A 27,111-nucleotide genomic window follows, 5' to 3' on the forward strand; every position below is an offset into this window, starting at 1 on the left:
TACACGTTGTTTATTATGGTGGTCAATCTTTATTAAAGACACTAAAGTAAGGTATTACAGAAATTCAGAAATTCTGATTTCTGATTTCTACATCACAAAATGTATTGTGTCAGACATTTGGAAACACTCGCCTGTGCTAAGGCAGTCACAGTGGAAGTGGAGAGGAAAAAAACAAAGATCCTGAAGAGGCAAAATCATTAGGTTTTAGTGGTTGAGCTGGTGTGAGGAATCAGGGAGAAAGGAATCTAGAACAACTTCTAAGTGCTGGTTTTGTTGACTTGGTTGATGCGGATTTCAGGATGAAAAGCGGAGTGGGGAGGTGAGATTGTTGAAGCATAGAAAGTTTAGGGAGCCTGAGTCATTTGTCTAGGGATGGCTTCCGGTGTCTAGAACTCAGCAAAGAGGTTTGTTCTAGAGACAGAGGCTTGAGACAGCAGTGAACAGAAGGGAATTAGAATCATGGACAAGTCAGTATTTGTTTCTGACTGTTTCAGACTCGTTTAAAACATCTAAAATATAACAGAAGAGGTAGGTGTTTGGGAGCAATATGTGATAATTATTTTATAACTTCCCCAACCTTACACATCATCTTAGTCATTTGGCGAACAAAATACGACAGCTGGTCATAGCTTTTAGCCTCTAAAACTTCCAGAATTACATATTATGTACTTCAAGAAGTAAAACAGAAATGCCTTTTGGTTTTACTTTAAACTGAAACCAAAATTCTAGTAAGGGGAAGAAATCTTATTTAACCCTTCCTTTTCCTTTAATTACAACAACATTCACACAAATGGAGAGGAAAAAAACCGATGCAAATGAGTTAAAGCTACTAGGAAATGGTAATGATTTTTTAAAATTGAACACCCGTGACTATGTTCTGATATGTATGCTAGAGAACTTAGAGTTAAAAGCCAAGGCTCCAGAGACTTGGACCTGACTCCACTGCTTCCGAGCTGTGTGACCTTAGGTGAGCTGCATGACCACTCTGAGCTTGAGTCTCCCTATGTGTAAGATGAGTCCCATTCTTGACTTCCTCCATTCTCTAAGCCTTCCACCAGTCGTACACTGAACAATTTCTTGTATCTGTTATCTTCTCTCCAGCCCCACTGCCAATGGCCAAGTCCAGGCTGGGGAAATCCCAATAGCTTCCTACTTGGTGTCCCTGCATTCAGTCTTGCTCTCTTGAAATCCACTCTTAATCCTATAGCCAGAGCAACTGTTTGAAAACCTAAACCTGATCAGGTCACCTGACTATTTGAAAGTCTGCAGTATCTCCCCATTGCTGTTACGACTCACCACCCACCTTTCCCCCTCAATGGGGTACCTACCAAAACCCTCCCTGAACTCCCCTCTGGTCTCTGAGTCTTTGCACAAATTGAAGACAGTCCCCATCTCCTCCACTCCATGCCTTTAGGCTACCTAACCCCCTTTTATCCTTCAAGCCTCGGCTTGGAGACCACTCAGGGAGACCACTTCTCCCATGCCCTCCCCACAATCTGAGATTTGTTTCCCTTCATAAATATTCCTATAACACAGTATACTTCTGTCTGTCCTGTTTTCCTCATTGTGTATAAGTTATTTAATAATTTCTTACTGTAGCAGTCAGCAGTTTATGCGGAAAATAGAAGCTACTCTGTGTATCCTGAGTATTAAGAGTTTTAAGACAGGGAAGTAAGGCATACACAGCCACTGGGAAAGCAAAGATCAAGCAAGCCATTGTTCATGCCCTCAAGAGCCCACTGGGGAAATTACAAAACCCATGAGTCTATAAGGTGCTCCCGCCAACAACTTCAGCCTATAGCACAATATAGACAGTTGTCAAAAAGGGTGCCTGGAAGATGTTTGAACTTTATACTTCTCTGTGCATCTGTTCACTTCTGCCTGTGGAGAATAATTGTCTCTGTCTTCCCACGTCCTCACATAAGAGCCTCTCACCAGATGATCTCTCTTGGAACCATGTAGAGAGGATTCTGAGAAGTGTAGCTACCATCTTCTCTTCTACAAAGCAGGAAGACATCAGAAGGGGATGTCAGTGACGTTCAAGTTCACAACACTCGGCTCAACACACTTGTCCTATGAAAACAGTTCATTACAGTTACATTAATGACATTAACGATATCAAACTGAATGGGTTTTTGTTTGTTCACGGAGCACCTATGCTCAATTTCCTGTAAAATCACAAAAACTCATAATGCACATTCATTATGGCTGATACAGAGAGTATTATGGCTGTGGCTGAGTTGTTTGTGTGCTTTTGTATGACTGTTAAGTGGATAGGTGAGTCACATCCTTGTGTCCTGCGCATAACCCATTAAAACCAACAGGCCTCTACAGACCTGGGGAAAAACAGGGCTGTCTTGCACTCCTAGAATTCATTTCTGGCAAAGGTGTTATAAGTCAAGATGATGTAAGCTGAATCAGATTTTCCAGTAGAAGCCAAGCCACATGCATTGCCAACAGCCAAATGACCAATTTTTTTTATAGAAAATGATCACAAGTGCAACAACGAACTCAACGCAAATTATGTATCTGCACACGTGTCAGTACAAAATTTTGCGAAATGTATAGACACCAACCAAGGCAACATAGAAGCCAATCACTGTAGTACCATAATCAATTAAACCTTTAACACCTTTTTAATCATTTTTGTTATATTTACCAGAATGACTGTAAAGTGAAATTACATTTTTCAAGGGAAGCTTTGGGTCCATTCTCGTAAGAGTCTTTAAATAGAACTTCGAGGAAATTTAGGAGTTTTCAGTGGTTGCTCAGAAATAAATCCAGGGATATATACCCCTGCTGCCAAGTTGGTAGGACACAAATAACTGTCCATTTAGTATTTGAATTCTGGGTTTTGTTTTTTGAACTGCTACCCAGAAACACCAGCTGATTCCTCACACCCAATCTTATGCCAGGCATGCTTTCTCTAAAAACTTTGCTTTTAAGATACACAGCCTAACCTTTGCAACGAGGTTTCCACCATTTTCTCTCCGATTATATTGTTTCACAGTGCAGGAACTCTCCATTCCTGGCCTGGAATTATAGCAAGACTCGTTAATACACATCATTAGGCTGGTCCTGAGTCCAGAATTCATCCCTTTGTAGCTACAGTTGAATAGAACCCTGTAGGGGAGAAATGTACTTTCCATTTTAAAAAAAAGGAGGGAGGGGAAGCTCTAAAAGAGTGAGTAGTTAGAATATATTTAAGTTAAAGAGCTGCTGCTTTTCTCCCTAAGCATGCTGGAACATAGAGATCCAAATTCATGGTAGTCTTCCAAAGCAGCTGTTGCGGTCGAAGCATTTCTGAATTGTGAATTGTCTACAGAAGTGGTGTAATCAAGGTGATCAGTTTCCTCCACTCTGTGCTCCCAGGACAATTTTCACGTATCTGTGGCCTTTCTTTTCTTCCTCTTTCTGTCTCCCCGCCTCCACTTTAGCTGCTGGAGTCCAGTCTTTCCTCCTCCTCTGCCGCTGCCTTTGTGCTGGAGGCAAACAGGAGGGGTCCATGCAGGCAGACGTGAGTGCCAGGGGCAGGGACAGTGGAGGCGGACCAGGGCAGCCGGGACAGGGAAGGGAGGCAGAGGTGGAGCACAGCAGGAAGGCAGATCCCAAACCCAAGCCACAGAACAATAACCCTGCACTGACAAACATGACCTTTGTGTTCCCCAAAGTCACCGACGAGACGAGTTTTACAGAGTCTCTGGTAACCTCCATGTTCTCCTCTGTGAAATGAGTGGGCTGCATGCTTTGGCTATGTCATGGGTATTGTCTGCCTGCTGAAAGAAACAGCGACATAATTTACTAAGCCATTAAAGTGTAAATATGTGCCACAGGCCAGAGTGAATATAGGTAGAGAGAGCAAACACCCATTTGAGTTCTAATACCATTTGCTGAAGGTGAAGATACTGAGTCTGATTGGACACCTCCTGGGAAGCTGTGGTGCCAGAGGTGGAATTTCCAGGGACAACTGAACAATGAGAGAAAGAAAGACAACCTAGAAGCTTCTAATTCAGCTGGTCACATCCTTTAAAGCTCTGGAAAATGTTGGTCCTCGTTAAATGAGCTCGTCCATTCTGCCCTGAACATCTTCCTCGTACCACCTCTTCTCCTCCCAAGTTGTCACATCATGTCGACCCTATTGACTTTCTGGAATTCTCTCCAGGATGGAAACTTTTCTGGAATTCTCTCCAGGATGGAAACTTTCCTGACTGGCATGACATAGTGATTTTTCCTGAGGAAAGCACCCATATTCAAAACCCAAAGCCCTTACCCCTTCCTGAGTACATCAGAGCCCCTGATCTGAGGCCAGGATGTAATGCGTGTTGATAGGGACCCAATGCTCTTGAAGGCTGTCCAGGCTTTGTTTTCCCATTGTGATCTTGGGGTGTTCAATTTAGACCATAAACTCTTAGAAGGAAGCTGCCACATCTATTTACTTCATCTGATTTGGCTCTGAATTTGTGCACAAAACAGGCTGTCTTCGGATTAACTGTTGAAGGAAAAAGATGTCCTCAGGCTTAATAACGGCTGATCACAGCTCATATCATCCTTCAGAATTGTGGCTGTAGAGATGATCACTGCAGACTTTCTTGCCGTCGCACTCTATAAATGAAAGCATGACAGAGATCCCACGGACAGGAGGTGGGACTCTGGTGCCCAGTGCTGTGGTCCGGGGGTCTTGGGTAGTCCCATGTTGGAGCTATTCTCCTCCTCTTCTTTGTTTTCTTTCTTCCAAGAGAGGAAGTATCCATCTGTGCTTCTGTGGGCCATTCTTCCTTGATTTGGCTGTACTCTGGAGTTTCTTCAGGAAAGAAAGAGCCTAATCATGTTTCTTATCTGAGAGGCTGAGATTACTTGAGATGCTGATGGGAAGAAGAGAGGCCGATGAGAGTCCTTTCTTTGCAACTGGAAAATGTGAGATGAGGGAAGCATGAAAGAACTCATTCTGGGATTATAGTAAATAGAAGGGGGAGAAGAAAGTAAGCCCTATAACCCAAGCTGCTGAGGACGAACAGTGGATCCCTAGATAGAACCAGAGGCAAGAGACCTGAGTCATTAGGCCAACCTCTTCCGTTTATATGATCTTGAAATCCAGAGAGGAATAGTGACTTGCTTTCTTATGTTAGTGAAAGTCTCTGTGTTTAGATTCAATCTGATCTTTTGTGGTTCTACTAGAGATATAGTCACTTTAATTCCAAAACAATAGCGTTTCTTTTAGGGTCCCAAGGAGCCAAGAAATGTGGGCCAATATTGCCTACCCCACACCCATCTGCATCAATCCCATATCCAAAGTCCCAACAAGTTAGGTCAGCAAGAAAATAGATAAATTTCAGCCTACTAAATAATCACAAGATATGCATTTTAAATTCCCAGGCCAGAAAGGTCATACTATAATTCAGAAGAAAGAAACTTAACAGAAAAAAAGGCTGACTAAGAAAGAAAAAATAAATTGACTAAGAAAGAAAAAATAAATTCCAGATTTCATGTCCATATAAACCAAAGAGTATCTCATTGATGTAAACAAAGTATATATGTTTTCCCTAATCATGCTTTTATGTTTGTTTCCTTTCTGGTGATCATTTCCAACCAGCTGATCCCATGGTTCATGAAAACCCAGATCTAAGATTGACTAGCCTCCACTTCCAAAATAGGGCCCCTAAGACCTTCTTCTGTAGAAATTCTGGAGTCTCCACTATAAGGAAAACATATGACACAGTCCAGTGTCCTAGGGAAGGACTGTGCTCCTTTGGGCAGACTATCTGAGAAACATTCATAGAAACTCAAGATATTTGTGCCATTAGGGCCAACCTATGAAAATTGGAGGGACTCTCTATGCTCCTGTCATTAAACAATATAACCCCTAATAATGATGGAAACCCCCTAATGCTGGTTAACAGAGAGCAGGAGCTATTAAGAAATTCCCCCAGTGACCTCAAGATTCCTGCCTTCTATCCTGTTCTTCAACACAGCACCCAACTTGGCTCCTCATCTGACTCTCCTAATGACATCTGTAGAGAAGAAGCTTTTACTCTGTCCTGCCTCATAAGAGGGCATGTTGCCCATTGGAAATTTACTCCAGGGTGCTAGGCGGTAAGAGGCGCGGGGTTAGCTCTCATTGTGTGGAAGCACTCTAGAACCTCGATTCTACAATGTCTTTGGGATGGAGGAGTGCTCTGTAAATCAAGCCCTTCTCCATTTGTCAGCCCTGTGTCAGCGTTTGCTGAGGCCTGAAGTCAAAGGCAAGTTGGAACAGTGTGGAGCCTTTGGCAAAGGGCTTGTTCCCCCATCTCCAGCTCCCCATTCGAATGAAACAATTCTAGGGTGAGGTTGGCCCTAGGAGTTTTTTCTCTGACTCATATTCCCTTGGTGCTTTTCACACACTCAGAATGCAACAACTCTGAGTACCTCATAGCCCTGGGCAGAGAGAGGCCAGGGTTCAGGCAAAGCCCTACTGGGGCCCACTCCCAAGGCTGAGAAGACAAATAGAGAGGCGTCTCTCTATGCTGATTTCTTTCATCACCCCAAGCTATTTGGGGACACCATTGCCACACACTTGGTGAAGAGGCCACAAACAGGTTCTAGCTCTCCAAGACAAGAATAGGCCTAGTGAAGATTCTTTTTTTACATTTGTGCCTATTTAATGGAAATATTAAAATAATTTTCTATTCCTTCCCATTGCTAAAACCAGGAAGGAATATCCCTTTTGTAGTCAAAGTAATAATTTGTTATCATGCAAGAAATTATTTTTGTTATCACATTCATCAGTAAAAACCAAAGCTGAGAGAGAATTGGGCTAGGCAGTGTGGGATGCAGGTTGTCTTGGTGTCTGCCTTTGTGGCTAAAAAAGGGAGCAAGGGGACCCTTCCTCCACAGAGACATGGGCTAACAGGAGGACACAGGTCCTAGCCCAGAAAAGCAGGTCGACTCTGGGAGCATCTTGTCCCAAGTTTCCTCTTTGAATATCTGATTCAGCACACATTTCCTCTCTTGGCACAGGGTACAAAGATGATGCCGATGTAATACCCATCTTCAGGCCACTCACAGTTCAGTGAGTGTGTGGTGGGGGGGTGCGTACCCAGAACAGCTTCCATGTGATGGGTAAGTCCTGAGGCAGATCTCTTCAGGGCATGCTGGTTTTCCTCTCCCAAAGACAAGGGCTGAACATATCATGAACACAGGCACACATGTACACACGTGTGGGCACCATACACACTCACTCCGAACATAATCTCTGTGTGGTTAAATGTCCCCGTTCATGACTAGAATACCAGGAATAATGCAGGGGGAGCGAGAGAAGTTCTGGCCGCACTAAGAAGGAGAATTTGCACAAAAGCCACCTGTGTTCTGCCACTTTCCTGGAGGCGTTCCCACTCCTGAAATTTCACAAGCCCCGGCTCAGTCTGAAACAATAAAGTGAGTGTACAAATCCCGTAAAATGCACAGCACACTGCCTCCATGCGGCAGCTGTCCTAGCCTCTCACACTCCCTGGGGAAGAGAGACAATAGCTTGTCAGCTCTCCTGAACTCAGGATTTCCAAATGCTCTGCCCTCCCCCTCCTTGGCTGGTCTTCTGTGACTAAAGCCTCTGTCTTACTATACCATAAGAGTTGTTTGAAGAAAATGAAGGATTGGGTTCTTATGGGAAAGCCAACGTGGAGTCCATAAAGATGATGATGCCAGGTGGCATTCATTCACTAACTTGTTTGTTCATTATGTCTGTGTTTCACAGTTCTACTGGGTGTATACTCTGGGTTAATATGTTGGTGCAAAAGTCAAGGATGTGCAGAAGACAAAGACGAATAAAATGTGCCAGCCCTTCAAGGAGTTTGCCATAGCCAACCGTTCAAGGAGTAATGTTTAGCAACAGTTCAAGGAGGAATGATGTAAGAACTTTAATTTAAAAAAATGTACCAGTAGAATTTCTAGCAACACTGACTTGGGCATTCTCCCTTATTTCATCTACTCATAAAAATGCTAGCTAAACAAATGAACAAGAGAAAAAACTCAAACCCAGAGAGATTGGAAAGTGAGAACCAATGTCACAATGGCCCAAGAGGTCCTTCAGGCCTGCATACAGGCCCCAGGGACCATGGACTGGTTTTTCATGTCTACACTGCTATCAGTTAAATGGTCTTGAGCATGTATGAATTTGGAAACTATAGTTGAATCCCCCTCCATAAAGCCTAGTGACCTGAAGGTCTTCCCAGCCCCTGAAAGGGAACTAGAAAAATTTCATCCATCAACCTTGGAAGGGGCAAAGAAACTTGACATCCCATTGAGGCCTTCTGGAGATCAAACAAACAAACAGAAGTCATCGATGAGAAGGCGAAACTCCAGGCCTGTGCTGTGTCAGGGTGTGAGAGCTAGATGTATGCAATATATACAGACAGAAAACCCAAACCAGGGTATCACCATAACATAAAACATACATGTGGGGCACCTGGGTGGCTCAGTTGGTTGGGTGGTTGATTTCAGCTCAGGTCATGATCTCAGGGTCATGAGATCGAGCCCCACATTGGGCTTTGTACTGTGCAGGGAGCCTGCTTGGTATTCTCTCTTTCCCTCTTCCTCTGTCCTCTACCCCCCTCCCAAGAGTGTGCTCATGCTCTCTGTCTCCAAAACAAACAAACAAACAAACAAACCATATATTCTACACCATCGAAACCCCTGTGGATCCATTGGAAGCAATCGAAAAGTCACTTTGTAGAAGCGCCAAACCCAGATTAGGCAGGATTCCCCCAAGAGGAAAAAAGTTGTGCTAAGGATAAGCTCATAACCAAAATTTATAAACCACGTGATGAGACAAACAACCATGGGGTGAGGAAGTGTATATGGGTGTTAAGCACATGCAGCAAACAGACTTAGTATCTCAAGCACAAGAATAATTACACAACCTGAACAAGATGATAATATATGGATATTTAAATTGATCAGACAGATCAATGAAGAAATGGAAGCTGTAATCACAGCAGAAGACAGTTTGGAAACATAAAAATAAATTCAATAAAGAACCACATAACATTTTTACAAGTGAAAAATACAGCCCCTGAAAATTAAAAACTCAATGGACAGGTAAATAGTTGATTTGTTTGGTATAACTACATGGGAAAGGAGTATGCCATCATCTTGAAAGTTGAGCATTCCCATATTCTGTATCTCAGTAATTCCATTTATTGGAACATAACCAAGAGAAACCCAAGAGACATGAACAGTGATATTTACTGTGGTGCTGTTCATAATAGCAAAAACCTGGAAACGACCCAAATGCTTGTTGATTAAATATTAGATAGTAAACTGTGATATAATCACATGATAACACAATGGGACTTTATGGTGCAGTCAAAACAAATGGATTGCATATACATGCATCACTATGCATGAATCTTAACAACATAATTGTAAAAAATTATATCCCAGAAGACTATTTTAGCACAGAACCATTTTTACAAAGTTACACTATTTGGGGCGCCTGGTGGCTCAGTGGGTTAAAGCCTCTGACTTTGGTTCAGGTCATAAACCCAGGGTCCCGGGATCGAGCCCTGCATCAGGCTCTCTGCTCTGCGGGGAGCCTGCTTCCTCCTCTCTCTCTGTCTGCCTCTTTACCTACTTGTGATCTCTGTCAAATAAATAAATAAAATCTTAAAAAATTAAATAAAGTTATGCCAGTTTTTTTTAAAAAGTTGAATACTATGCTTTCTAGGAATCCATATATTGTTAAAGTAGGATTTTAAAAAATTGTAAATAGAGGAATGATAAGCACAAGGTTTAGAGTCGAGATTTCCTCGGATGAGAGGAAACCACTGGGACAAAAGTAGGTGGAAGTACCTAGGCAGATTTAAGTTACTGCTAACATTCTAGTGCCTTCGTTTTTTATTATATTATTAATGAATAGATCTATATCTGAACAAGCATAAGAGGGCCATGTATTAACATAGGAAGAAAGTACGTAATGAACCAAGGATTAACATCAATCTGTGTACCTATTTTTTAAATCTGTAGTCAGCTAGACACAGCTGAAGACACCTGGAGAACGGAAGGGTAATCAAAATTACACGTTCAGAGATAAGAGATGAAATAGGGATCAGGAGTGAAATACAACAGGGTGTCTGGGTTGCTCAGTTGGTTAAGCATCTGCCCTTGGTTCAGCTCATGATCCCAGAGTCCAGGAATGGAGCTCCGAGTTGGTCCCCTGCTCAGCAGCAGGGAGCCTGCTTCTCTCTCTCCCTCTGCCCCTCCCCAGCCCCCAGATCATGCACTCTCTCTCTCTCTCTCTCAACTAAATAAATAAAATCTTTTTTTTTTTAAGTGAAATACAAGGAGGGAAATAGAGAAAGGCAGTTGGGATTTGGAGACTAGGATGAGCAGGTGAAACCCACATTTATGAGACATTCCAGAAAGCATGATCTCGAGAATAAAGGGAGAGAGGAAATGTTCAAGGAGATTATGGCTGAGAATTTCCCCGAAGAAAAACGTAAGACTCTAGATTGAAGAAATATACAAAGTTCCAAACAGGGTAAGTAAAAGGCGATACTAACTTAAATGTTTAGTAGTGATTTCAAAGGGCATCAGAGATGAAGAGAAAATCTTCAGAGGAAAGATAACACACCCCTCCGCGCAAAGGCAACTTGAACAATAAAGAAACATTAATCAGCTGTAAGAGCCCAAAGAAAGAAATGATTAATTGCCCCTATGAATGAGGTGCAGTGTAGCGGGGGGTATATTCGCAGTTGAGCACAGACAGACTTTGGGAAGGAGAAGGAGGAGGAGGCATTTCATGAATAGTTAATGGCATGAACAGCACATACAGGGTACCTGGTTTGTTCAGACCCTCCAAAGTAGAGTCTTGGAGGCTAAGAGCAGTTTGGGATATTATGGAATTAAAAAGGCCCAAGCCATTCATTCCAAGGTCATTAGCCTGCACTGTTTTTTTGCCTTTATCCAGTTCGCCAGCGTGGCCTATGGCACGGTGGGGAAACAGTCTGGCTCAACGCCATCTGCAAATATTCTTACTGTACCAGCCTTTCAAAGCACTACAACCTTTTTTTTTCCTTTTTAAGATTTTATTTATGGGGCGCCTGGGTGGCTCAGTCATTGGGCATCTGCCTTTGACTCTGGTCAAGATCCCGGGGTCCAGGGATCGAGCCCCACATCAGGCTCCCTGCTCAGTGGGAAGCCTGCTTCTCCCACTCCCCTGCTTGTATTTCTTCTCTCACTGTATCTCTCTCTATTAAATAAATAAATAAAACCTTTTTAAAAAAGATTTTATTTGGGGGCACCTGGGTGGCTTAGTGGGTTAAAGCCTCTGTCCTCGGCTCAGGTCATGATCCTGGGGTCCTGGGATCAAGCCCCACATCGGACTCTCTCCTCAGCGGGGAGCCTGCTTCTCCCTCTCTCTCTCTCTGCCTGCCTCTCTGCCTACTTATGATCTCTCTCTGTGTCAAATAAATAAATAAAGTCTTTAAAATATATATTTTATTTGTTTATTTGAAAGCGAGAGAGAGAGAGCACAGGCAGCAGGGGACAGGCATGCGGAGAAAGACAGACTCACTGCTAAGCAGGGAGCCTGCCGTAGGCCTCCATCCTGGGAGCCCGGAATCAAGACCTGAGCTGAAGGCAGATGCTTAACCAACTGAGCCATCCAGGCGTACCTCAAAATTAAAATCTTGACTGCAATAAAAGATTCAGAATATCTGAAGGGGGTTTTTAACTTGAGGCTTTAGAAATACAGCATATAAGTTTAGATGAAAATGACTGGCTCTGTACAACTAATTATATATACTATCCTTTATAAATTAAGGTTATCCCTATAATAAACCCAAAGGTAGATTTATGATTAATTCCAGGCTTCCTCATGAAGGAACTGGTGAAACTCAGCCTGCGGTTCCCCAGCTTTGTCAAGATCCTCTCCTTCCTTCCTCCTGGCTCTACCTTGCCCGCTAATCCTGTTCTGGGCCCTACGATGATAGTCCCCCTTAGTCTGCCCCAGACTCAGCATTTCCATACATTAGATTAGAATACTTTCAACAACTGGAAGAAAATGATCATTTTCCTGTCTGCAGTTTCTTAGGTCCTCCTTTCAACACAAATGTAACAATTGCATTTTTATAGATCCGGTTTGTGATCCTATTTTGTACCTCACACTTGGGCACAGTGCTGGAACAAAGGAAACTTAACTTCTGGTGTGTTCTTTGTATTACCCCATGAATGGCTTCTTGCTCCCCTGGTGTTCCACGGGGTTGTCAAAGAGGTTCTATGGGGGTTTCCTTGACTTCTGTCAGGATCAAATTGACTTTTAAGCTGAGTACCACCCAGGTTGAGTACCGCTGTGTCGCAGTCACTGACCATTCCAACTAATAGAGACACTGCGTTGGCACCAGGAAAATTCCAGAAGGGCTGGGGAACTGCTTATGTAGTATGACACAAGGACCCATCCCCAACAAATCTCTTCTGACAGTTTCTGACTTTAAATTCTTGCTACTTGAGCCAATGGGGAAAAGGACCACCTTGTAAATTTACAAGCACTACCTCAGAGATATTGCTGATTTCGTTCCAGACCACGGCAATAAATAGAATATTGCCCTAAAGTGAGTCAAATAATTTTTTTGGTTTCCTAGTGCATATAAAAGTTATGTTTACATTGTACTGCAGTCTGTTAAGAGTGCAATAGCATTATGTCTAAAAAGACGATGTAAATACCTTAGTTAAAATAGACTTTATTACTAAAAAACACTAACCATCATCTGAGCTATAATCTTTCTGCTGGTGGAGGGTCTGGCCTCGATGGTGGTGGCTGCCGACTATGCGGGGCAGTGGTTGCTGGAAGTGGGGGGGGGGGGGGCTGTGGTATATTCTTAAAAGAAGACAACAGTGAAGTTTGAGACGTTGGTTGACTTTTCCTTTCTTGAAAAGTTTCTCTATAGCATGCAATTCGGGGCCCTAGAGGTCTAGCTTTCAGCCTGTCTTGGCTTTCGAAATGCTTTCCATCCTGAACTGAACCATTTATAGCTCTCAATTTAAAGCGAGAGACACGTGACTCTTCCTTTCACTTGAACGCTTAGAGGCCATTGTAGGGTTACTAACCGGCTGAATTTCAGTGTTGCTGTGTCTCTGAAAATGGGGAGGCCCCAGGAAAGGGAGAGAAATGGGGGAAGAGCCAGTCGGTGGAGCAGTGAGAATGTTAACATTTATCAATCAAGTTCACAGTCTTACACAGGCGTGGTTCATGGCGCCCCAAAACAATACAGTAGTAACAATGATCCCTGCTCACTGTAACAAATAGAGTACTGATGACAAAGTTTGAGATATTGTGAGAATCATCAAAATGTGAAGTAGAAACATGAAATGAGCAAATGTAGGAAACGTGGCGCCAATAAACTCTCTTGATACAGGATTGCCACCAACCTACAATTTGTAAAATAAGGATAATAAGAAGAAGAATTTAAAAAATAAAAACAAACAAAAAACAGTGTGTATGAAGCGCAGTAAAATGAAACACAATAAAAGAAGGTATGCTTGTATGTTAAAGCCTGTTATGTGCCACTTAAACTCGCCTTTTTCCCCAAGGCTAATAGAAGCTGGAATTTTAGCAACTCTAAGCCCTTTTAAAGGTTTATTTAGTTAGTTGAGTGAGAGAGAGCATGCACATGAGTGGGAGGGGCAGAGGAACGGGGAGAGAGACCCTCAGCAGGCTCTGTTGAGCGTGGAGTGGGACACGGGACTCTACCTTACAGCTCTGAGATCATGACCTGAGCCAAATGCAAGAGTCAGACGCTTAACGACTGAGCCACCCAGGTGCCAAAGTCTGCCACAGGAAAAAAAAGTTCTGTAACTCCGTACGGTGACAGGTGTTAACTAGATTTATTGTGGTGATCATTGTGCAACATAAACGAATTATCAAACCATTAAGCTGTATACCTGCGACTAATATAATGTTGTATGTCAATTATATCTCAATAAAAAAAGAAAGAGAGAAAAAGAAATCTGGACCAGTGGCCTCACTGAACACACCATAAAATTTAAGACTTAAAAAGAACTTAAGAAAGGATCTGTTCCAGCTTACCTTTTTTGGTTTTCAAGCAAAAGAACTACGGTCTGGACAGGCAAATGACGATGATTCACATATTTCCGGGTTTCGCTTGCTAATATTTTGTGAAGGATTTTTGAGTTTATGTTCCTGAGAAACTTGGTTCTAGTTTTCTTGTACTGTCTTTCCTAGTTTTGGTATCAGGGTTGGTTTGAATTTAGGAGAATAAAATGAGATGGGACGTGTTCCCTCTTTTTCTAATCTATAAAATATTTGTTGAACTCATAGTGTTGTTTCTTTGGCTGTTTGTTAGAATTCATATATGAAATTGTGTGGGTCTTAGATCTTCATTACAAGATTATTTTTAATGACACATACAACTTATTTAGTACTTACAGGGTAATTCAGATTTTCTATTTCTTTTTGTGTCCATTTTGATAATTTGTCTTCAAGGAACTTGTCTATTTCATTAGGTTATTAAATTTATGCCATTAAAGTATTTGTAATTATGCCTCATTATCCTTTTATAATTTCTAGTACTTTTGTGATGTTCTCTCTTTCATTCCCAATATTAGACACAATATTATTTGTGTCTTTTCTTTACCAGACTAGCCAGAAGTTTTCCAATTTTATTGATCATTTCAAAGAAATCACTTCTTATGTCATTGATTTTTTTTCTTTTGTACATCATAAACTCCCACTTTTCTATTTATAAGTTTATTTTTTTTTTTAGTAATCTCCATACCCAACATGGGGCTTGAACTCAGGACCTCAAGATCAGAGCCAGCCAGGTGCCCCATTTAACTTACACTTTTTATTATTTCCTTTCTTCTATTCACTTTGCATTTAATTTGCTCTTTTCTTGTTTTCAAAATGGAAGTGTAGATCACCCCACACCTTCTTTTCTATTATAAGCATTTAAAGCTAAATTTCTTTGTAAGTCCTGCATTAGTGACATCCCCACAGACTTTTATGTAATGTTTTCATTTTCATGTAATTAAAATTTTTTCTAATTTCTCTGTGATTTCTTCTTTAGAAATATGTTGTTTAATTTTCAGATATTTGGGGGATTTTTCAAATATCTCTTTGTTATTGAACTGCAATTTCAATTTTGTGATCAGATAACATAATTTCAGCCCCATTAAATACGTTAAGAACTATTTTATAGCCCACCATATAATTGATCTTGATGAATATTCCATGTGTACTAAAAAAGAATGTGTATTCTCCGCCGTTGGATGTATTGTTTGGAAAACGTCAGTCCAGTTGTGTTCGTGGCTAGCACTCTCAAGGGTTCCTCCATTCTTAGTGATTATCTGTTTACTTGTTCTGTCAGTCACTGAGAAAAGAGCTCAAAATCCTACCATTGTTGTGGATTTACTATTTCTCTCTTCAGTCCCAGCAGGTTTTGCCTAATGTATCTTGAAAGTCTATCATTAGGCACATAGAAATTTAGAATTATACTTTTTTAAAAATGAATTTGCACCATTATAATTGTGAAACATCCCTTTTAATCTCTAGTAATATTCCTTGTCCTGAAATCTACTTTGTCTGTTATTAATATAGCCAGCTCAGCCCGCCTATGAGTAATGTTTGCATGGGATATATTTCTCCATACTTTCAGTTTTAACTTTTTGATTTTTTAAAAGATTTATTTATTTATTTATTTGAGAGAGAGAATGAGAGCAGGAAGAGCGACAGAGGGGGAGAGAGAGAGAGAGAATCCCAAGGAGACTCCCCACTAAGCATAGAGCCCAATCTGGGGCTTAACCTCATGACCCCCAGGTCACAACCTGAGCTCAAACCAAGAGTCAGTGGCTTAACCGATTGAGCCATCCAAATGCCTCCTTTTTAAAAATAACATTATATTGGGGCGCCTGAGTAGCAAAGTCAGTTAAGCATCCAACGCTTGATTTCAGCTCAGGTGATGATCTCAGTGTTGTGGGATCGGGCCCACATCTTCATTGCAGAGCCTACTTGTCCCTCTCCCTCTGCTCTTCCCCCCGCTCACAAGCATGTGCACTCGCTCTCTCTCTCTCTCTCTCTCTGTGTCAAATAATTAAATAAATATCTTCAAGAAATAAAAATAAATTAAAAAGTAAAAATAACATTGTATTGACAGAATGGGAGAAAATATTTGCAAATGACATATCAGATAAAGGGTTAGTATCCAAAATCTATAAAGAACTTATCAAATTCAACAACCAAAGAACAAATAATCCAATCAAGAAATGGCAGAGGACATGAATAGACATTTCTGCAAAGAAGACCTCCAGTTGGCCAACAGACACATGAAAAAGTGCTCAGCATCACTCGGCATCAGGAAAATACAAATCAAAACCACAGTGAGATATCACCTCACACCAGTTAGAATGGCTAAAATTAACAAGTCAGGAAACGACAGATGCTGGCGAGGATGTGGAGGAAGGGGAACCCTCCTACACTGTTGGTGGGAATGCAAGCTGGTGCAGCCACTCTGCAAAACAGCATAGAGGTTCCTCAAAAAGTTGAAAATAGAGCTACTCTATGACCCAGCAATCACACTACTGGGTATTTACCCTAAAGATACAAATGTAGTGATCCAAAGGGGCATGTGCACCCAAATGTTTATAGCAGCAATGTCCATAATAACCAAACTATGGAAAGAACCTAGATGTCCATCAACAGATGAATGGATAAAGAAGATGTGGTATAGATACAGATATAGAAATACACACAATGGAATACTATGCAGCCATCAAAAGAAATGAAATCTTGCCATTTGCAATGACATGGATAGAACTAGAAGGTATTATGCTGAGCGAAATAAGTCAATCAGAGAAAGACAATTATCATATGATCTCCCTGATATGAGGAATGTGAGAGGCAAAGTGGGAGGTTTGGAGGGTAGGAAAGGAAAAAACTAAATGAGATGGGATCGGGAGGGAGACAAACCATAAGAGACTCCTAATCTCACAAAACAAACTGAGGGTTACCAGGGGGAGAGGGGCAGAGAGAGGGTGGTTGGTTATGGACATTGGGGAGGGTATGTGCTATGATGAGTGTTGTGAAGTATGTAAGCCTGATGATTCACAGACCTGTACCCCTGGGGCTAGTAATACATTATATGTTCATTAAAAAATTAAAATAAAAAAAACACTAGAAATGTTTCAACTAAAAAAAAACACTGTATTGAGCTATGATTGGTATATAAAAAGGTATACATATTTCATGTATACAACCTTTGATGAGTTTAGAGATAAGTTTACACCCATAAAAGCATCACCACAGTCTGTGCCATAAATGTATCTATTACCTCCAGCTTTCCTCCTGCCCTCATTATTATTATTATTCTGTGGTAAGAACACTTAACGTAAGATCTTCTTTCTATGCAAATTTCATGTATACAGTATGAACTGTAGGCTCTGTGCTGTATGTAGGTCTCCAGGTGCTGTTCATTTTATATAAGTGGAACTTTATATCCTTTGACTAATACCTGCCTGTTTCCTCCTCCCCCTCCCCCCAAACAGGCTCTGCCAACAACCACTATACTCCTGCTTTTTTGGGTTTGATTATTTAATTTTTTTAAGATTTTTTTATTTATTTGACAGAGAGATAACACAATCAGGGAGAGAGCCAGGCTCCCTGCTGAGCAAGGAGCCAGACATGGGACTCGATTCCAGGACCCTGGGATCATGACCTGAGCCGAAGGCAGAGGATCAACAGACTGAGCCACCCAGGCACCCCCCTCCTTCTTTTCTTCTCATTCCATCCACCCTTGTCCCACTAGAACCATGTATCCAGTTGTTGAAAAAAGGTATAAGAAAGCAAGTCAGATTCCCTAGGTCCTGAGTTACAACCCTTTGGAGATGCCAATTTCCCAAGAATCTTAAGAGCTGCACTTTCTAATATGGTAGCCACGGTCATACGTGTCTATTAAGCTCTTGAACTACGGTTAGTCCTAACTGGGATGTGCTATAAACATGAAATACACACCAGATACATTAGACTTAGTATGAAACAATATGGAAAATACGTCATCAATAAATTTTATATTAACATAATATATTTTAATATAAATTTTATATTAACAACATGTTGAAATGATACTGTTTATATATCAGGTTAAAATGTGGCATTAAGACTAATTTCTCCTGTTTCTTCTAATGTTTTAAGTAAGGCTACTAGAAAATTTTAAATTATGAAAAAAATTTATATTCCTGTTACACAGCACTGCTCTCTAGAGTATCAAATTTAATACATTTTGGTAATAATAATAAATCAATAAAGAGAAACATCCTATAATTGGACACTCATTATCCATTATGTAATTTCGGCTCTTTATTTTTTTCACCTGTCTTCCCCATAGAGTTTTTTAAAAAATCAACCAAGACAAAGTGAATAAATCTTTTTATGTTTTTTTTCTTTTTTCTTTAAATCCCTTGCGATTTGGTGGGGAGGGGAGAGGAGGGGGCAGAAGGCAGGACATGGTAGCAAAGATGGAGACTTTGGAGAAGTTTGGATTTGTTTGCCGTGAAGGACAGGGCAATTTGGCCAGGAGCCAGCTGTTCATCTAGAAAACCATTGCAAATGCACCTGTCTGCATCTATAGCTTCCCCATCTGTGCTTATGCTGAAGGTAAAGACACGCCTGTACACATGTAATTGACTACGTTAGGTAATTTTTCTTCTGGTTGTGTTTTCTGTATTATTACTATCGTTGGTATTGTGTCTCCTTCCCTTTCTGTCTCTTGCAATCTTTGTGAACCAGACACAAGTTTCCCTCAAGCTACAGTGGGTACAGAAATGACAAGGCTTGTAAGAAAGGAATTTGCATCCTGTTGTGTTATGAAAGTTGAATGTGAGGGAGATGAGGAGGTGTGGGGGCAGGCCCCAGGGTATGAGAGTGAGAAATACAATTTCTAATTCTCTGGTGAAGAAGTGTTTGGGCCTACAATGACTTCTGTGTCAGAAAGGCTAACTGAACACATACATACATACTTACCATAGGAAAAACTCAAAATAAAAAAAGAAAGAGCTCTCAGAATGGTAAGGATTGGTTGTCTTTCATTTTGTCCAGAAACACTGCCTTGGGTGAACATAATCTCTTTGGGGAGATATCTCATTCCCTGTAACAGGGAATGGCGACGACGCCATCTTCTCCTCTTCCTCACTGCCTCCATGAGATGTTTTCTCCTTCATCACAAACATCCAGAACACAGCAGGCATGGGCTCCCTGGGTCTGGGAGGAGACAGCAAGCTACTGGTTGCTACCTAATACCTTTGACTATTCTATGGGCTCACAGCAAGAAGAATTTCCACCAAGTCCATGCCTACATACAGAAATGACTACTCCCTAGTGAAAAGCCAGTCTTCACTCAGATTCTCACCATATTCCCTAAGAACTATTGCGAGGCCTCCAATCTCATTGCTCTGCATCTAGCATAGCCCATCTGAGCCACCTATTACAATACCCTGAGTACATTACAGTGTACTTGAGGGATTCTTCTGAGGAATCTAGTCTTATCATGCTTGAAACCCTTCAAACAGCCCTAGGTAAGTTTTAGGAGGAAGTGTGAAACTCATACCATGTCTGACAAGGACTTCAACATGTTCAACAAGTGGTTCTTTTCTATTTCTCCCTCATCATCTCTTCCTGGTACTTTCAGCCTCCCATAAGACCCCTTTCCCTCTTCCTCTGACCTTTTCTGACATTATTCCGTCAACTCGAACTTGCTCAGTTCAAGTTGATAAGCACTAATTTAGCATTTATTATGTCTCAGGCACTGTTCTGAGGCCACCAAGATGAAGAAGACAAGGTCCATGTCCTCAAGACGATTATAACACCTGAAATGTTCTTTCCTATTCAACCAGCTGACGAATGGTGAGTTGTCTTGAAGGCTCAGTCGTGTCATACCAACTTCAGTGGTTTTTATGGCCTTGTCAAGATGGAACTGCCCCTGTGCTTACTTCTATAATATCTAGAACCGTGCTGCACAAAGGGCCAGTCCACCATGAGAAAAGGAGCTTATGCCAGAATTTAAATCAATGTACTACTTCTTTTATTGAGAAAGCCTTAATTTTAAAATGTCAGCTGAACTAAACTATGTACTTAATGATGCTTTCCAGTAATAAACACTTTGAAGACCAACAGTTGGTGGATGGACCCCAGAAGGAGAGAATAAAAAAAAGAAAAAGTAGAATTTTGAAAATATAGTTGCTGATAATTTGGAAATTCAATAATACAACAAAAAATTAAAGCTGGTAGTCAACAGAAAAAATAAGGTGGAATCCTAAAAAGTAGTTCATGAAAAGACAGAAAATTTTAAAAAAGAATGAGGAAAAAAAAAAGATAAATTAAAAAATAAATAGCAATATGATATAGACTCAAATAAATAAATATATTAGGTGTAAGTTGTCTAAACAATTCAGTTAGAAGATTGTCAGTTATGACAATTAGAAATTGTCATATTGAATTAAAAAGGACGATCCAACTGCCCACAAGATACCTACTTTAAACAAAGACACACATAAGTCAAAAATAAATGAATAACAAAAGACAAACCACACTAACACTAATCAAAGTAAAGCTGAAGTAAGTACCTTAATATCAGAAAAAATAGATTTCAGAGCAAAGAATGCTACCAGGATAATGAAGGTCATTTCACAGTGGTAAAGAATCATGAAGGTTACATTAAATCCTAAATGTTTATTCCCTTAATAGCAAGGCTTTAAACATGAAGGAAAAAACTGATTGAATTTCAAGAGCAATAAAAAAAGTTTAATATCATACTCAGAGATTTCAACACCCTTCTCTCAGTAATTGAGGGAACAAGTAGGCAAAAATGATTAAGAATATAGACTTGAATGACACTCTCAACTAAGCTGACCTAAATGACATTCATAGAACACACCACCCAACAATTTCAAAACACACATTCTTGTCGACATTTATCACTGTGCATCATATTCTGGACCATCAGTACACTTAAAAGGACTCAAGTCACCATTTTCAGACCACAGTGGAATTAAATTTTAAATCAATAATATAAAGTTCTCTGGAAAATCCCCAAATATCTGGAAACTAACTAATGGAATTATAAATAACCCATGGGGTAAAATAGATCAAAAGGGAAATGAAAGGGCGCCTGGGTGGCTCAGTGGGTTAAGCTGCTGCCTTCGGCTCAGGTCATGATCCCAGGGTCCTGGGATCGAGTCCCGCATCAGGCTCTCTGCTCAGCAGGGAGCCTGCTTCCCTTTCTGTCTCTCTGCCTGCCTCTCTGTCTACTTGTGATCTCTCTCTGTCAAATAAATAAATAAAATCTTTAAAAAAAAAAAAGGGAAATGAAAAAACATTTAAATAGGATGAAAGTGAAAAAAAATATGTGCAAATAGTGGGGTTCAGCTAAAGCAGTATTTGGTGGGAAATATTTTGTACTAAATGCCTACATAAAGGTCCCTAACGATCTCAGCTGCTAATTTAAGAACTAGAAAGTGAAAAACACTTTAGCAAGTAGAATCCACTGATACATAAAATAGATAATGATCATGTGGAGTTTAAACCAGAAATGCAGAATTAGGTTAACATCTGAAAATGAGTCAATATAATTTACCATATTGATAGATTTTTAAAAGTCATAAGATCATCTCAATATAGGAAGAAGAGTTTTATAAAATTACACATCTATTCCTCAGTGAGGTGGCTAGGGTTAGATCATACAGAATCTTGTAAAGATTCTGGCTTTATCTCTCTCCCAGTGACATGAAATGCCATTAGGGGGCTTTAGGAAAGGATTGAAATTGTTTCCATTAAATGTTAATGAGATCACATTCCCTACTGTGTTGAGAATAGACTTGGTTGGGGAGTGAGGGTTGAACACAGAAGTAGAGGCATTTACAGTGATGCCTGTGATTGATGGCAGTGCTTGGTTGTGGAGGTGATGACAAGTGGTAGGATTCTGGATTCTGTTTTGAAGGATTGAGTTGAATGTGAGGTCAAGGATGATTCCCATGTTTTTGTCCTGAGCAAATGAAAGGGTGGTGTTATCATTAACAATGATGGTGAAGACTATGGGGCGGGGGCATAGGGGAAGTGAATTCAGGGAAAGAAAGGTACTGATGATCAGGAGATCAATTCTGAGTATATTAACTTTGAGATGTCTATGGGACGCCCGGTGAAAATGTTAAATAAGTATTAAGAAATACAAGTTCAGAGGGTAGGAGAGAGCTCCAAGCTAAAGTCTGAAACTTGACAGTCATCAGCTTGTGAATGATACCAACATTATAATAGAGGATGAGATCACCAAGAGAGTGTCGGTAGAGAAAAAGCCTAAGGACCCCTTGCTGGCACGGGCACCCAATACTTAGAAGGCGGGGAAGTGAAAGCCCTCTCCCTTGGATGTTAGCCCTTAGAGTACGGCAGGCACCATGACATGCACGTGCATTTTATAGCTCATTTAATGCTCAACTTGTAAAGTAAGTACTATTATTATAATACTTCCATTTTATAGATGGTTGAAAGGGAGACAGAAAGTTTAAGTAACTTAAGGATAAGGATAAGAAATATTCTAAGAATAGAAACAATATTGAAGAAAGACAAAAGGACTCAGATACATGGAGATGAGTACCAAGAAAAACTAACTCACACTCTATCCAGGCAAATGGGATGGGCTGATAGGGCTGCTTATATTACATATTTTTAAAGAATAAAATTCGTTGCAACTACGCAAAAACAGAAAGGAAGAAACCTAGTGTAAACGGGTAATGAAGGATCCATTCTGGAAGATAACACCACCCAAAGAAGCATGGAAAAACTCCAAAACAAGTGTTTTGTACTTAGAAAAAAGAAAAAGAAATACATAAACTCTATGAAACAAAAATAAGTAATCAGATGAGAAAATGAAATGAGATGTATGATGGTCACAACCGAGCCAAGAGCAAACTGAGAAGCAAAATAACAATTACATAGTTAATAAACTACTCTGAAGCAGCAAGGAACTAAATTAACATATCTGAATACTAAATCCATCACATTCCAGAAGAATCTGTGATTAGTCACAGAAAATGCAAAGGAAAAAAACAAAATTGAAGTGGTTAGGAGGAAGATACAGATACAGAGGATAATGATCCAAAATACTATTATTCATGTCCCCAGAGGAAATACTACAACACATTAAATAGAAAAATTATTTACTAATTTTTTAAAGATTTATTTATTTATTAGAAGAGTACCAGCAGGAGGAGCAGCAGGCAGAGGAAGAGGGAGAAACAGGCTCTCAGCTGAGCAGGAAGCCCAATGTAAGGCTGGATCCCAGCACCCTGAGATCAGAGCCTGAGCTGAAGGCAGATGCTTAACCCACTGAGCCACCCGGGTGCCCCCTAATATTTTAGAAAGGAAGAAAGAACTGTGTCAGGGAATTGAAAGAAGTACAAAGAAGTACAGAAGGTTCTGTGAAAAAGTGATACAAAATGCTCAATTCTGAGATGTGTCTTGATGAATCTGCTACCCTTCAAAGTAAGAGGAACCGGTCTTGGGTACCCAAGAACAAAAAGTAATTCACTGATATTGGTGGGAGGTGGGGTGGGCGAGGACGGTGAGCAATGAGAATCGGGTAGCATTTAATGCAAGAAGGTGGTAGATCAATGTCCATAATGCGTTACTGTGAATCAGAGGCAGGAGCAATGTGAAACATACAAAAATTCAGGGAACATAATATCCATGAGCCCTTCTTGTAAATAAAAGAAAATGAAACAGTCAATCGAGAGATGAATCATAACAGTTCAGAAATGGACAAGTACTGGCATCAGAATTCTTCTTACAGAGGGAACTTCCCTTAGGAAAAAATACTTTGATAAGCTTCCAGGCGTAATATAGTATTTCCCACCTTCGCAGACGTTTCCATATCTGTATATTATCTCTACTGTTATTAACTTAATATGTTTCTTTAAAATCACTCACGTCTCAATTTAGATTCATTTGTTTATAAAGTAAAGCTGCTATTATAGGCCTAAAAGAAAAATTGGCATCGCTTACAATAAGTAGAAGATAGCCAAGCATGAAAATAAATTCAGAGAAGCCCAAACAATGTAATTACTATCTAACCAGATCCTGTTGCCAGCTTTCAAAGAGCTGAGCCTAACTCCTGCTCTCTCTCTCATGAAAGGAGAGATTGGTGCCTATTGGTTATATGCCTATTCCCACCAAACTGAGACTTTCTTTTTGACCAGTTGACCTCATTAATAAACAGAGTGTAACATTTCATCTTGTGATTCCATTTAATTTAATGCCATGTCTTTCTATCACCTTCAACCTCAGCTTTTGGGAAGCCTAAGTGGAGAGTGAGATCCTGTGAACACAGGAAATGAGAAATCATCGTGCTTGGGACCATAAGTGGAAGCTGTTTTTGCTCTTCTACTGGGAGAGTGGAGACGCCATAAAGGGAAAAGAAGCCGAATGCATGTCTTAGTTTCCCAGGGCAAATCACCACGTAACAACTAACCACAGACCAGGTGGCTTAAAACAACACATATTTGTTCTTGCATTTCTGGAGGCCAGAAGTCCAAAATTGAGGGGTTGGCAAGGCTGTGCTTCTCCCAACGGCTCTAGGGGAGATTCTTCCCTTGCCTTTTCCGGCTTCTGGAGGCTCCGCGCATTCCCTGGCTTGTGACCGAGTAACTCCGATCCATCTCTGCCTGTCTTTGTGCGACCTTCTCCTTCCCCTGTGTGTCTCTCTCCCAGGAGTCTCATATAAGGACACTGGTCATTGGGTTAAGGCCCACTTGATGCGCTAGATGATCTCATCTCAAGATTCTTAGCTTAATTACATCTGCAAAGACCCTTTTTCCAAGTGAGGTCCAACTTATAGGTTCTATAGGATTGGAACATGCATATGTCCCCTGAGGGTCAACACTGAATGCACAACAGTGGACAAGCAGATGAAACGCTCAGTGAGATGCTTTTGGAGTACCTGGCTGACTCAGTTAGTGGAGTGTGCAACTCTTGAACTTGGGGTTGTGTTTGAGCCTCACACTGGGTGTGGAGATAAAAAATAAAATAAAATAAATTGAGAATCAGTGAGCATCTTTTAAGATGGGAATTTATTTGGTCCAAATAAATTTGCTAATCAGCAAAATCGTTTTTGAACATGGGGATCTCAAATACTCCATTTGAAATTATTTGAATTGCTAGGATATAAAATCCTCCTTTTCCTTCCCCTAAATTTTCTGTCCAGCTATCACAAACACACTCCCACACACACAACTTTTTAAACTCTCCTGTTTGTAGGTAGGTAATGTTTTTTTCTAAAGTACATACATTTAAGTAGATCATACTCTTCCTTTTATGAAATGCTATCATTATTGATTGGCTCATGCAAGACCCCATTTTGTCTTATTCTGTTCCTGTTTTTATCCAACATTATAGTTTTGAGGAATATCCACATTATTACCTGTACCTCAAGTTTATTTTTTTTTCTAAATCCTAGACAGTATTCCATCATATAGATATAATGCACTTTCTTGCTACTAGTTTCCCCTGGAAGGATCCATAAGACATTTCCATCTCTTTGCTACCACAATCAGTGCTGTGATAAACTTATTCCTGAGGTCTCCTTCTGCATTCACGTGTGAGCTTTTCTACTGTGGAACTGCTTGGTACAGGTGTATGAACACTTAAGTTCAAGAAAGCTAACTCTTGGGGGCCTGGGTGGCTCAGTGGGTTAAGCTTCTGCCTTCCGGCTCACTTCATGGTCTCAGGGTCCTGGGATCGAGCCCCACATTGGGCTCTCTGCTCAGCAGGGAGCCTGCTTCCTCCTCTCTCTCTGCCTGCCTCTCTGCCTACTTGTGATCTCTCTCTCTCTTTGTCAAATAAATAAATAAAATCTTTAAAAAAAAAAAAGAAAGAAAGAAAGAAAGAAAGCTAACACGCCAAAATGGTTACACCAATTTACACTTCTATCAGCAGTGCATTAGGGTTTCCATTTCTCCACATCCTCATCAGCACTTATTAGTAGGTGGCTTCATAGTTTTTGCCAATCAAACAAGAGCAAAGTATCACCTTATTCTTGTTTTAGGTTTACATTTCTCTAATTACTGGTAAAATTAAGCATCTTTTTATATACAGACAGATAGTCCCTGACTTAAGACAGTTCAACTTTTTTTCAAATTTACAATGGTTGGAAAGCAGTATTCAGTCAGTAAAAACCATACTTTGAATTTTGAATTTTGATCTCTATCCAGGCTAACAGTGTATGGTACCTCGAGATGCTGGGCAGCTCCCCATCAGCCACACAATCACAAGTGTCAACAACCAGCATACTTACAGCCATTCTGGTCGTCATTTTCAGTACAATATTCAATAAATTGCATGAGCTATTCAAAACTTTATCATGAAATTGGTTTTGTATTAGATGACTTTGCCCTGCTGTAGGCAAATGTAAGTGTTCTGGCCGTGTTTCAGGTAGGCTGGGCTGACCTATGATGTTCAGTAGGTTAGGTGCTTTAAATGCAACTTTGACTGTGATATTTTCAAATTGCAGTGGGTTTATTAAAATGGAACCCCATCATAAATTGAGGAAGATCTGTACCTATTGGTAAATCAAGTTTCCTTTTCTGTGTGTTACCTACGGATATGCTTTTCCTAGTTTTCTTTTGGGTGTCCATATTTTTCTGGTTGATGTGCCAGATACTAATCCTTTGTTACTTTTAGTCACAGAAAATATCTTTTAGTTAATTCAGCTTCCTGTGACTGTCTCATGGCATCCTTCATTGAACAAAAATCTTTCATTTTAATGTGTTCAAATAACTCTATTTCCCTCCTTATGTATTGTGTTTTGGGGAGTCCTTCCTCCAACCCAATGTCAAAAATCTATTCGAAAATTTTTCTCATTAGCTTTGTAGTTAGGCCTTATTTATTTATTTATTTATTTATTTGAGGAAGCGTGAGAGTGAAAGAGCACAAGCAAGGGGAGTGGTCCGAGAGAAGGGGAGAAGCAGGCTCTCCACCAAGCAGGGAGCCTGACTCAAGGCTCCATGTCAGGACCCAAGGATCTCGACCTCAGCCAAAGGCAGACACTTAACCGACTAAGCCACCCAGACCCTCCTACTTATATT

At 40.5% G+C, this 27,111-nt stretch overlaps 1 long non-coding RNA gene across 2 annotated transcripts in view; it reads left to right on the forward strand.

The window, feature by feature from the left end:
• The window catches only part of LOC116599560, a 73,972-nt gene that overhangs the window by 36,783 nt on the left and 10,078 nt on the right, over nucleotides 1-27,111 (forward strand). Inside the window, exons 2-3 of one of the 2 annotated variants that reach the window (XR_004289422.1) lie at nucleotides 7,730-7,883; nucleotides 19,785-19,885. This is a non-coding gene — a long non-coding RNA (uncharacterized LOC116599560). The remainder of the gene's footprint in view (nucleotides 1-7,729; nucleotides 7,884-19,784; nucleotides 19,886-27,111) is intronic. The other variant, XR_004289423.1, reaches the window with a different exon arrangement.

This window comes from Mustela erminea, chromosome 9 (assembly GCF_009829155.1).
Source record: "Mustela erminea isolate mMusErm1 chromosome 9, mMusErm1.Pri, whole genome shotgun sequence".
NCBI lineage: Eukaryota > Metazoa > Chordata > Mammalia > Carnivora > Mustelidae > Mustela > Mustela erminea.